Source organism: Microtus ochrogaster, chromosome 1 (genome assembly GCF_000317375.1).
Source record: "Microtus ochrogaster isolate Prairie Vole_2 chromosome 1, MicOch1.0, whole genome shotgun sequence".
NCBI classification, from domain to species: Eukaryota; Metazoa; Chordata; class Mammalia; order Rodentia; family Cricetidae; genus Microtus; species Microtus ochrogaster.
Window position 1 is genome coordinate 85310646 of NC_022009.1, and position 11245 is coordinate 85321890.

The window sequence follows — 11245 nt, forward strand, 5'->3', positions numbered from 1 at the left end:
GTGGAAGGAGAGAACTAACTCTGGTTGTCCTCTGACCTCCACGCTGACATCCACACACGTACACACACACTAAAAATGTAAAAAAAGTCTTAAAAACTATAAATAATAGACATATATACAATAATAAAAATGTAAAAGTATTTTAAAAACTGTAAATAATAGACCTTTGCTTATGTCCTGTCACAGTCTACAGTGGGCAGACAGGCAGGTAAGATATTAAGCCATTACCCAGAGATGTCATGGAGTGATTGTAATGCATGATACTGCAAATGGGATAATTTTTAAACATTTAGGGCTCCTGAACCTTTTGTGCTTTCTGTGATATTGGCTATACTGTGAAAGAATGATTCTTGTTCTGAAGGGAATTTGTGGGATCTGGTCATCCAAATTGATCCTCTGTGCTACTCAAGCAGCAGCTTGTTGAGACACAGGCAACAACAAAGAGGTGGTGTCTGTTTTGAGACAGGACTGTATCCTGACTGGCCTAAGAAATCATTGTGTAGCTCAGTCTGGCCTTGATCTCCTGACTCTTCTCATTGCTGGCATTAAAGACATGTGCTGTCATGCCTGGTTCTCAAGGTGTTTATTTGTTTTAATTAAATGATAGGGGTGTGTGTGTGTTTGTGTGTGTGTGTGTGTGTGTGTGTGTGTGAGAGAGAGAGAGAGAGAGAGAGAGAGAGAGAGAGAGAGAGAGAGAGAGAGAGACAGCAGGCTGGTCTTAATTCTTAATTTTACATAGATCAACCTACCTATCTTTAGTTCCTGAGTGATCAGATTAAAGTTAACAAGCTCCTCCCAGAGAAATTTATTGCATCACGTCTTGTCAATGACACATTAACCTTAAAAGCAAATGCCCTGCTATTTTACACAAATGCATGTTTTTAAGAGAACTGTAGGTTAATTGACCCACTGAAAAAAATTGTTGTGTGTATTAAATTGAGATTTTTTTGAACCACCCATTCTGGTGTTATAATACAGTGTTAAGTGCAGTCATATGAAAAGGGTTTTATTTAGTTTATTTCTCAGCCAAGTATTATCATCATTTTTTTGTTGCTATCCTTCTGGGATGCAATCAAGGATACATTACTGTAATTGTATGCTATGCATAGTTTTCAGTGTTGTGAGGTTCTTAAAGTACTGGTTTGCATAGATTCCGTTCAGTAGGTGAGGTGGAATTCCAAAGCGTATAAAGCAGATTGTTCTCAAGATCTTAAAGTGCTTAAAGGTGGGAAGTTTTGTGAAGCTCATAGGAGTAGCAGCGTTATTTCTAGCTGTGGGAATCATGGAGGATGGACCCAAGGCATCTCTTGGGTGTGTCAATAGTAACAAGTCAGGTGAAGAAGACAGCATTGAGAAAAACAGTATAAGCCTCTGGTGTTAGAAACAAATAATTGCCTCTGTTTTTGATTAAATTTCTATTGTATTACAAAAGGTTGACATGTTTCTTAGAAGAGACAAATAATTGCCTCTTTTTTTTGATTAAATTTCTATTGTATTATAAAAGGTTGACATGTTTCTTAGAAGAGACGTTTAAAGAAATAAAGAACTTTCTGCTAACACAAAAATACTGCAAAGAGCTGATCTTGCACCTTCCTGGGATCAGGACATTACTGTGAATAAAGCAGCAATTTCTCATGTGTTAGTGGGCAGCCCTGAGGGTGGTCCTGGTAATGTGTTGGAAATGCTGTTGGTAGGAACCAGCTGTGCTTCAGCAGGCCTTCGGCCTCTCTAGAGGAGCAGGCGTTCCCAGCCCAGATAGTCTTTTAAAATGTGCTTTCTGGTTTACCAGTTTCATCAGGCCAGTATAACTGTCAGCTGCTTCATACTTTTGTTAAAGTCATTCTTTTCAAGCTCATTATGAAAGTATAAAATCTTGTCACTCTGAAGAATAATTTTGTAAAAGATCATTAAAAAATTTAAAACTATTTTTGGTGTGTATATGTGTCTGTATACTGTATGTATGTGTGTGTATACTGTATGTGTGTGTATATGTGTATATTGTTTGTATACTCTGTGTATGATGTGTGTATATTATATGTTATGTACACATGAATGCTACAGCATTGCTCCAATGAGGGTTAACTCAAGGAAGTGGGTTCTTTTCTACCATATGGGCTCCAGGGGTCAGAACCAGGTCATCAGTCTAGATGTGAGCACCTGCTGAGCCATCTCACCACCCTGAAGGATAAGTTCTTCACTTTTAAACTTGGAAGTCTAAGAATTGGATTACTTTTTTTTTTTTTTGGTTTTTCAAGACAGGGTTTCTCTGTGGCTTTGGAGCCTGTCCTGGAACTAGCTCTGTAGACCAGGCTTGCCTTGAACTCACAGAGATCTGCCTGCCTCTGCCTCCCGAGTGCTGGGATTAAAGGCGTGCGCCACCATCGCCCAGCAAGAATTGGATTACTTTAAGAAGCTATTTTAATTATCATGAAGACAAAATTGCCAGCATTTCTCTCGCGCACATTATGTATACTTTTTCCTTCACACTTAGAATTTATTTATTTTTTTAAAATTTTGTTTATTTTTGAGATATAGTCTCACTGTGTAGCCTTGGTCTTATTGACTGGTCTATTATTCTATGTGTATACCAGACTGACTCACAGACATCCTCTTGGCCTGTGCCTCCCGAATACTGGGAGTAAAAATGGGTAATATCATTCATGACCTCACCTAGAATTTAAAATATGTTATTGTAGTAGTAGATATTGTGTACATACAGGACACATATCTTGGTGCGTATTTTCATTTTTGCAAAAGCATGACATCTGTCTGTTACACAGTTAATATTGTAAGGATGAGCTGCCAGCATGGGGTCCACTACTGGTGTGCTGGGATCCACAGCCACCAGCTGCATGGAGCTGGGTTTCGATCGCCCATACTCCTTCATGTTCTTCAGTGTTTCTGCTGCTGGGCATTTGGGGTCATAGAGTCTCTGGTAAGTGGCACTGAGCATTCCTTTCTTTTTTTTTCTTTTGAGCATTCCTTTCTGTGCGTGCTGATCCTCTGCGTGCACTCTGGAGAACCTGCTTGTGTTTTAAAGTTGCTTCTTTCTTAATAAGTTGTAAAACTTCTTCATATATTATAGACACAAAATCTCTATGGAAGGATTCACTGCTGTCTTCTTCCTGGGTTGCCTTCTCATGCTTATTAAACTAGAGAGTTGAGAACTTGGGATGCCAGTTTTTTTCCATTTGTTGTTGGGTTTAACCCTATTTAAGAAAACGCTCACTCATTCCAGGTCATAAAGACATGCCCCGCTGATCTTTATTTGTTTGTTTGTTGTTTATTCATTTTTTTTTACCTCCAGCTCAGATTGTGATGTTTTTTTATGCACAATTCCTTATGCATATGAAGTTGGCTTGTGCCACAGTGTTGTCTTTACCACAGGCTCTCATGGACATAGTTGACCTTTGAGACCATATCTTGTTTTTCAGCTCAGGCTGGCTTGAAGTGCTGCTTATTCATACCTCAGATTCCCCAGGACTGGGTACAGGCACCAGCTAGCACCTTCTCACTGCCTCTAGCTCGTTTTCACAATTTTTCTGGTACCTTAAATAACTTAACCACACTTAAAGGATCTTGAGCTTTCCTACATCTCATTGCCCTCATTAAGAGGGTAAAGCAGTAAACTTTGAGGAAAGCCTGCTGTAAATAAGGACCTGTTGCTTCGTAGTAGCAGTTAGTTGAGAAGGAAACAGACTGAAGCACATTGGGTTCTGAATTTTTATTCTTTCAGAAAGTAGGTTTCTGTAGTTGTTATATTGAAACTTAAAAACCGAGGCTAACATATTTACATTCAGGGTTGAGAGACTGAAAGAAAGACAGGCTTTCCTGGAGTTTCAGGAGAGGTAAGCTTGTTTGAGTAGCTCCTGAGCCTCCAATTAGAAGTTAACAGGTGATTCCCAGAGAAGAGATAGCTGATTATAGCTGTCTAGTAACTTGCAGTCAGCGAGAGGATTGTGTACTAGCCCGGAGGCTGAGCCCTGGATTGCTCGCTGGCTTACTCTCTAGGCTTTATGTTAGGGTTTCCATTTCCCTTCTAGGTGACACCCACATTTGTTGAGCTTTCCCCCTCAAGGCTCCTCCTCTCATAAACTGTGCCACATAGTGAAATGAGAGCAAGGAAAGTGAGACATTTTGCTTCAAGTGACTGAACTGTGGGAGGACACAGCGTTTGATTAGCTTTATTATGTGTCATCTTGAAGGTTCATGTCAGAGCCTGTTCCTCCTCCCTGAGCAGAGTAAACTTGTTTCCCAGATACTACAAAGGACCATGGGGACCTTGCTGGTCAGCAGTCCCTGGGATCTACCTTCTACCTTGCTGGGACTGTAGGCATGCACCACCATAGCCCACTTTTTTTTTTTTAAAAAAAAAAAACAAAACAAAACAGGATTTCTATGAAATCCAAATGAGCACAGGTTCTGATGATGCTTGCATGGCAAGTACTTTCCATCCTGAGCCATCTCTGCAGCCCTATTGTTCTTTTGATGATACTGGTTGAGTGGGCTGAGTGCAGATGCTCAGCTTTCAGGCATAGTAGTTAGAAAATCTGAATTTTAATAGTAAGGCTTCAACTTCAGAGTACTCCATTTTTCAAAACAAGCTTGGGATCATGTGTGTGTGGATCATGAATGTGTGTGCGCACGTGCACACACACATTAATTCGAAGTGATAGGTTTTGAATAGTCTCTTTCCTCCTCCTTTGTTCTTGTTTGGTTTTGGTTTTGGCTTTGCTGGAGATTGAACTCAAGGCTTTCCACAGTTTGGCCATCAGTCTGCTGTTGAGCCGCACCCCCAGCCCTTTGGAACAGGAAAAGCTTTGTGCAGCAGTCTTTGATTGGTTAAAATCTGTCTTTTCTTGTTGAGTTTTAGGTATTTTCCTTTGTCATAGATTATTCTAGATTCTCATTTTGAGCAAAGTCTGGAATTTCTTGGACAGAAAACTTTTGTTTTGCAATGTTGTGGGTATGTGCAGTGGAGAACCTGTGCACTTTTAAAGACTTCAATTAAAACAATAATGTACTTGTGATTAAGAAGGTAAAAAAATAGTCAGACCTCATGGTGCAGCCTGTAATTCATGCTGCTTGGAGACTGATGTAGGAGAATCACAAGTTCAAGTGCAGCCTGAACTACACAGAGTTCCCGAGGCCATCCTCGGTAACTTCGTGGGGCCCTGTCTCAGAATGAAAGTGAGAGATGGACAGAATTATATCAGTGGCCCAGCATGTTGGAGGTCTTAGCTTTTGTCCAGGGGCATAAAAAAGTAAAATGTTATTTTTAGTGATAAGTTCTATGTGATTACATTTAATTTGTTAAATTATACTAATTAAGATTTTCCTTTGTTTTGTTTTTGAAAGATTGTGTTTTGAAAGATGTCTATTGTTGTCAAGAGACACCAGAACCTTGGCAGCTCTTACATAAAGGGAAAAAAAATAATTGTGGCAGGTTTACAGTTCAGGAAGCATGGTAGCAAGCAGACAGACATGGTGCTGGAGAAGGAGCCGTGAGTTCTACATTTTGATCAGAAGGCAGCAGGAGGAGAGAATGAGACAACTGCCTGGATTGAGCATCTGAAACCTAAAAGCCCATTCCCAGTGACACACTTCCTCCAACAAGATCACACCTACTTCAACGATGCTACACCTCCAAATAGTGCCACTGCCTATGAGCCTAAGGGGGCCATTGTCATTCAAACCACCTCAAAGACCCATTTATAGATTGTGCTCTTTAGATATTTTTCCTCTGGATTGTAGCTGGAGTTAGTCAGAACTTCGCTCCCCCAGTGCCGCCATTTACAGACTAAGCCATACATAGTAGGTGTTGCATATGCTTTTGCTCTGTGGCTTCCCTCTCACAATGTTTTGCAGTCTTGTTAATTGAATTTGTGTTAAAGAGTACCCCCCTTCCAAGAGGAATAAGCTGTTTTTATTTTAAAATGCTATTGGCTTTGGAAGGTTTAGTTGTTGGTGTTAATTGCTTGACCTCAGTAATGAGACTGGGGAGATTAACAATTGACTAAGCCTTTCTACGTACTTGTGATGGGTGATCTGCTCTTGGGTTTTCAGCTGTGACCACTGTTGAAAAGAATGGCTTGCCCTTTGCAGCTTCCTCATTAAGCCCTTGATGCCAGGAGCCATCGATCAAATAACTGTTTATTCATACCTGAAAACCTACTTGAGAGATGTTAGATTTCAGCCCGTGGCTTCAGTATGGGCACACTGATAGTTATCAGTATTTTAAATCAGAGATTTTGTTCAGGTATACCAGAGTTAAGGCAAGTACATGACTGAACTTGACTAGGGTTGGAAGGCACTGTCATGACATTTGGGAGTTTGAATGCTTCTTTGCTGACTTTGAAACTTCTTAGCTCAGGAGAATCACTTCCTGTTATTTCAGCCAGTAGTGAAATTTTTATCTGCATTCCTAGATGTCTTGAGATAGGCTTAGTGTTTATATTAATCTTACACCATCACAAGTGTATATTTTAGTCTTTGTAGCCCTGTTGGCTGTACCTGGCTGTACCCTTAATGAGCATGTTCATAGCACTGAGCAACTCTGGCTGTGGTGCATTTTGGTATGCTGATCTAAGTACAGGCAGACCTTTAATGTCTTCCATGAGCAGAATGTATGTTTTCTTATTAGCATGCTAGCTTTCTAAATACTCTATGATTTTAACTTCACATCAATTGAAAAATTGGATTATCCTCCATTTCTGTATCTTTTAGCATGGGGGCTGAGGATTTTTCTTCATTTTCTTCCCTTCAAGCTCCATATCTCTGGGGCTTGTGATTTTAGGTTTCTGAATATGGATGCCTCTTTGTTAGTTGCTGTTTTTATGGATTTTGTAAACCACTTGTAAAATCAAAAGATGTGTCAGATATAAAGATCGTTGGATGTGGTGGTTTGAATGAAAATGGCCCCCTTAGTCTTATAGGTAGTGGTACTATTTGGAGGTATAGCATCGTTGAAATAGTAGGTGTTGCCTTGTTGGAGGAAGTGTATCACTGGGAATGGGCTCTAAGATTTCAGATGCTCAAGCCAGGCCCTTCCTGCTACCTGCCCATCTGGTTGGAGAGCTCTCAGCTCCTTCTCCAGCAGTCTGCCTGTTACCTTGCTTCTCACAATGACAACAGTGTACTCAATATCTGAGCTGTAAGCCAGCCCCAATTAGATGTTTTTACAAGTTGCTGTGGTCATAGTAGTTGTTTCTTTACAGCAGTGAAAACCCAAATTAAGTCATTTGATTACAACAGCCCTGCTTTCCCTGCAGTTCTCACACACCAGTTGGGAGAGTTTTGTTTTTCGGGTGCTAAAGAGTGCCAGATTCAGAGCCATGGATGAAAGGTGCTACTTGATCTTCTGGGCCATGTAGTTTATGTTAATTACCAGATAAGATAGATCCTTTCCCTCATTAATGTGTGTATCTTGCTAAAGTAGTAAGTACACTTCTTAATGGAGCCAGTATTTGAAGGATGCATGAATTTAAATTGGACTGAGTTCTGGAGAGTAATTGGAAGGGAAGAAACTCAACTGCAGCTTCTGTCTATGGTGCTAGAGACATCTCTGCTGGTGCCTGTTGAGCTTCAGATTTTTCTTGTCTTTTAGTCCTTTAACTAGCAGAGCAAGCGAACCCTATCAAGAGCACTAGACTGTATCACCAACAAAAGTTGTTTTTGAAAACATGATTGTAATATCCAGCATGCATTCCTAACTCCGAAGGCAAACAATGCTTGTTTGGAGCAAGCCAATAAAAGACCACTTTAGAAACTCTCTGCTGGTAGTCAGGCAGTGGGGGCACACCTTTAATCCCAGCACTAGAGAGGCAGAGGTAGGCAGATCTCTGTGAGTTCAAGGCAAGCCTGGTCTACAAGAGCTAGTTCCAGGACAGGCTCCAAAAGTACACAGAGAAACCCTGTCCTGAAAAACCAAAACCAAAAGCAACTAAACAAACGAACAAACCAAAAATTCTTTGGGAAAAACAGAAGAATCTGTTCTCCAAGGTTGGAGTGCTCATGTTAAAGACTGTCCTCCACCTTGTCTTTTCTGTAATGGTACAGGTTTACATTAGAGATTTCAAGTTACTCTTTTTGATAGTTACCATGCTCAAATGAGGTCACAACTCTGCTTAGCAGGTATGGAAGAAATGCAAGCACACTAGTTATTGTCGTGCATTGTCATTTTATGTGATATGTATTTAGTTAATAAGCTCACATATTATGTATGTGATTTTATATATATAATTTCTGAGCCTGGCAACATGGCTTAGTGGGGGAAAGCCTCTGAATCCCTGGCCTGACAACTGAGACACACATGTTAGAAGGAAGAACTAACTCCCACAAGTTGTTTGAACTCAGCACATGTGACCCTACATACTTCTTATGAACGCATATATGGATATAAGTAATAGAAAGTGTGCCTATATATTGTTATAGTTGAATGGAGTCCATTGATATTAAGAGATATTAATGACCAGTGATTGTTAATTTCTGTTATTTTTCGGTGGTAATGTTTGTGTGTTTCCCTTCTTAGGATTTGTTTGGTATAAGGTTATCCGTTGCCTGTGTTTTCGTGGGTGCAGCTAACTTCCTTGGGCTCGAGTTTTTTCTTCTAGTACTTCCTGTAAGACTAGGTTTGTAGATAGGTATTGTTTAAATCTGATTTTGCTATGGAATATCTTGTTTTCTCCATTGATGGTGATTGAAAGCTTTGCTGGATATAGTAGTCTGGGCTTGGTTCTGTGGTCTCTTAGTGTCTGTAGCACATCTGTCTAGGATCTTCTGGCTTTCAGGGTTTCCATTAAGAAGTTGGGCGTAACTGTGATAGGTCTGTTTTTATATGTTACTTGACCCTTTTCCTTTGCAGCTCTTAATATTCTTTATTTATTCTGTATGTTTAGTGTTTTTATTATATGGCGAGGGCATTTTTTGTTGTTGTTCAGTCTATTTGGTGTTCTGCAGGTTTCGTATACCTTCATAGGCATATCCTTTAGGTTGGGAAAGTTTTCTTCTACAATTTTGTTGAATATGTTTTCTGTGCCTTTGAGCTAGTTCTTTTATCCCCTATTATTTCTAGGATTGGTGTTTTCATGGTGTCTCAGATTTTTGGATAATTTGTGCTAAGAATTTGTTGGATTTAATATATTCTTTGACCTATGAATCTATTTCTTCTATCGTATCCTCAATGCCTGATATTCTGTTTTCCATCTTTTGTATTTTGTTGGTTATGATTCCATCTATAGTTCTTCTTCGTTTACCTAGATTTTCCATTTCCAGAATTCCTTAGTTTTGTGTTTTCTTTATTGCCTTTATTTCAGTTTTCAAGTCTTGTACTGTTTGAACTTTGTTTTACCTATTCAATAGTTTTTTCTTGGTTTTCTTTAAGAGATTTATTGATTTCTTCCAATTTTTTGTTTGTCTTCTCCATTTTTTAAAGGGATTTTTTCATTTCCCTTTAAGGGTCTCTATCATCTTCATAAAGTTATATTTAAGGTTGTTTTTCTTTTTTCTGCTGCTTCTGGGTTAGGATGATCAGGTCTTCCTGTTGTTTGACCACTGGGTTCTTGTGTTAACCATGTTACTTTTTATGTTGTGGAATAAATTCTTGCATTGGCACCTACCCATCTCTTCTTGCAGTTGGTGCCGGCAGTGTCTGCCTCTTGGTTCAGTTCTTAAAGCCGGTGTCTTTGTCTCAGGGATCCTCTTTTGGACCATTTGTTGCAGTTGTTGTCTGTGTCTCCTGGAGCCACTGAAATCTCCAGGGATGGGTGAGTGTGAGGGCAGAGTGGGACTGATTGATAGGAGGTTTGTTGGTGTAGCCTTCCTGCAGGAGGGTTGCCTGCTAGCTGGCTAGTCAGCTGAGGCTGGTAGGGTAGGGACCTGTGGTTTTGCCTGGGTACCTAGGGCCTAGAGACTTGGGCGTCCAGCTGGGTGGCTGATCACCCATCTCTTGGTCTGCTCTGTGCAGTTTGCAGTCTGTGCATCAGAGTTCCTTTGAGGTCATGGGAAATAGATGGGTTTGGGGATGGAGTAGGACTTATAGCTTACAGGGTCTGATTGGTGGGGGTGGGTGTTAGAACAGCCTCTATACTTTATAATTTTAAATGAGCTGCATAAACACAGCATCACAAACAAGATTAGAAACACACATATAACCAGTAACTTTTCAAAAACCCTATCAATACAAAATATTTGATGTTAATAGTTTTCTTTTTATCCTATATTTCTTTATCCCCCGCTAAAGGCTGACAAACATCCATAACCCAACAAATGATCAGAAACCACTCACCCAACCTCTTGAGAATGCGGACATAGTGTTCTCTAGACTGCTTCCTGTTGTTTGGAGATGAAAGTATCTTTAGAGGATTCTGAGAAAATTGAGATAATGATCAAATCTCGGGAAAACAGTTGTAGTATTTATTGTCCAGTCTCAGAACTCTTCCTGTTCAGAGGTATCAGTATGTATGTAGATTGTCTTGTAATTTTTCTTTGTTTATTTCTTTATGTCTACGGCCAGGATTTTCACGGGTTCTCCCCTGATCAGACCTCATCTCTGTTAACCATGAAGGATTCCACAACCTTTTGTTTCTTGTGGAAACGAAAGCATAACCTCTCCCCTAATACGATACATTTTCTGAATTCCATTTTAAAGTTAAGGTATCACTAAAGTATATAGGCTTTAATTCAGCACCTTTTGAATTTATAATCCATTGTCTCTTAGCAGCTGTCATTCACTCATAAGCATTCAAAAAATCCAGTCATCACAGCACCTTAGAGGGTACAGACTCCCTGTGTATTTCCTGTTTTTACATGGCTTTCCCCTTTTTAATACCTTTCTTTTTCTTTGAAGACTTTATTATTTTTAAACTATTTTTCATTGACTCTGTATACTCATTTTCTTATGCACCTACATACTTTTGAAAATAAACAGTAACCCTTTTAGAGGTTGATGTGGTGTCGTCAGTCCACCTCCAACCCCCACCCTGCTTTTCCAGTCAACCTTTTTTACTATGCACCTGTTGCGTCCTCTGACTGAGCCAAACTTTGAACTCTCTGCAGGGCTTTGCACTGGCTGCTGGCTCTGTCCCCCTCTGGTCTCTGAGCTTTATACACTGTGGGGCTGGCCAAGAACTGCCTGGAGCTATAGTAACTGCCCTATGCCCTGGGTCTAGGAGTTGGTACCTGCATTGTGGCAGGCGTTTTTTCTTAGCTTGTTGTTTCTATTTAACATGCCGGATGCTCAAATGCT

At 40.0% G+C, this 11245-nt stretch overlaps 1 protein-coding gene across 6 annotated transcripts in view; it reads left to right on the forward strand.

Moving 5' to 3' along the window:
- Tbl1xr1 (transducin beta like 1 X-linked receptor 1) overlaps positions 1 to 11245 on the forward strand; it is a 138390-nt gene that overhangs the window by 48388 nt on the left and 78757 nt on the right. The gene's annotated exons all lie outside the window — the stretch shown is intronic.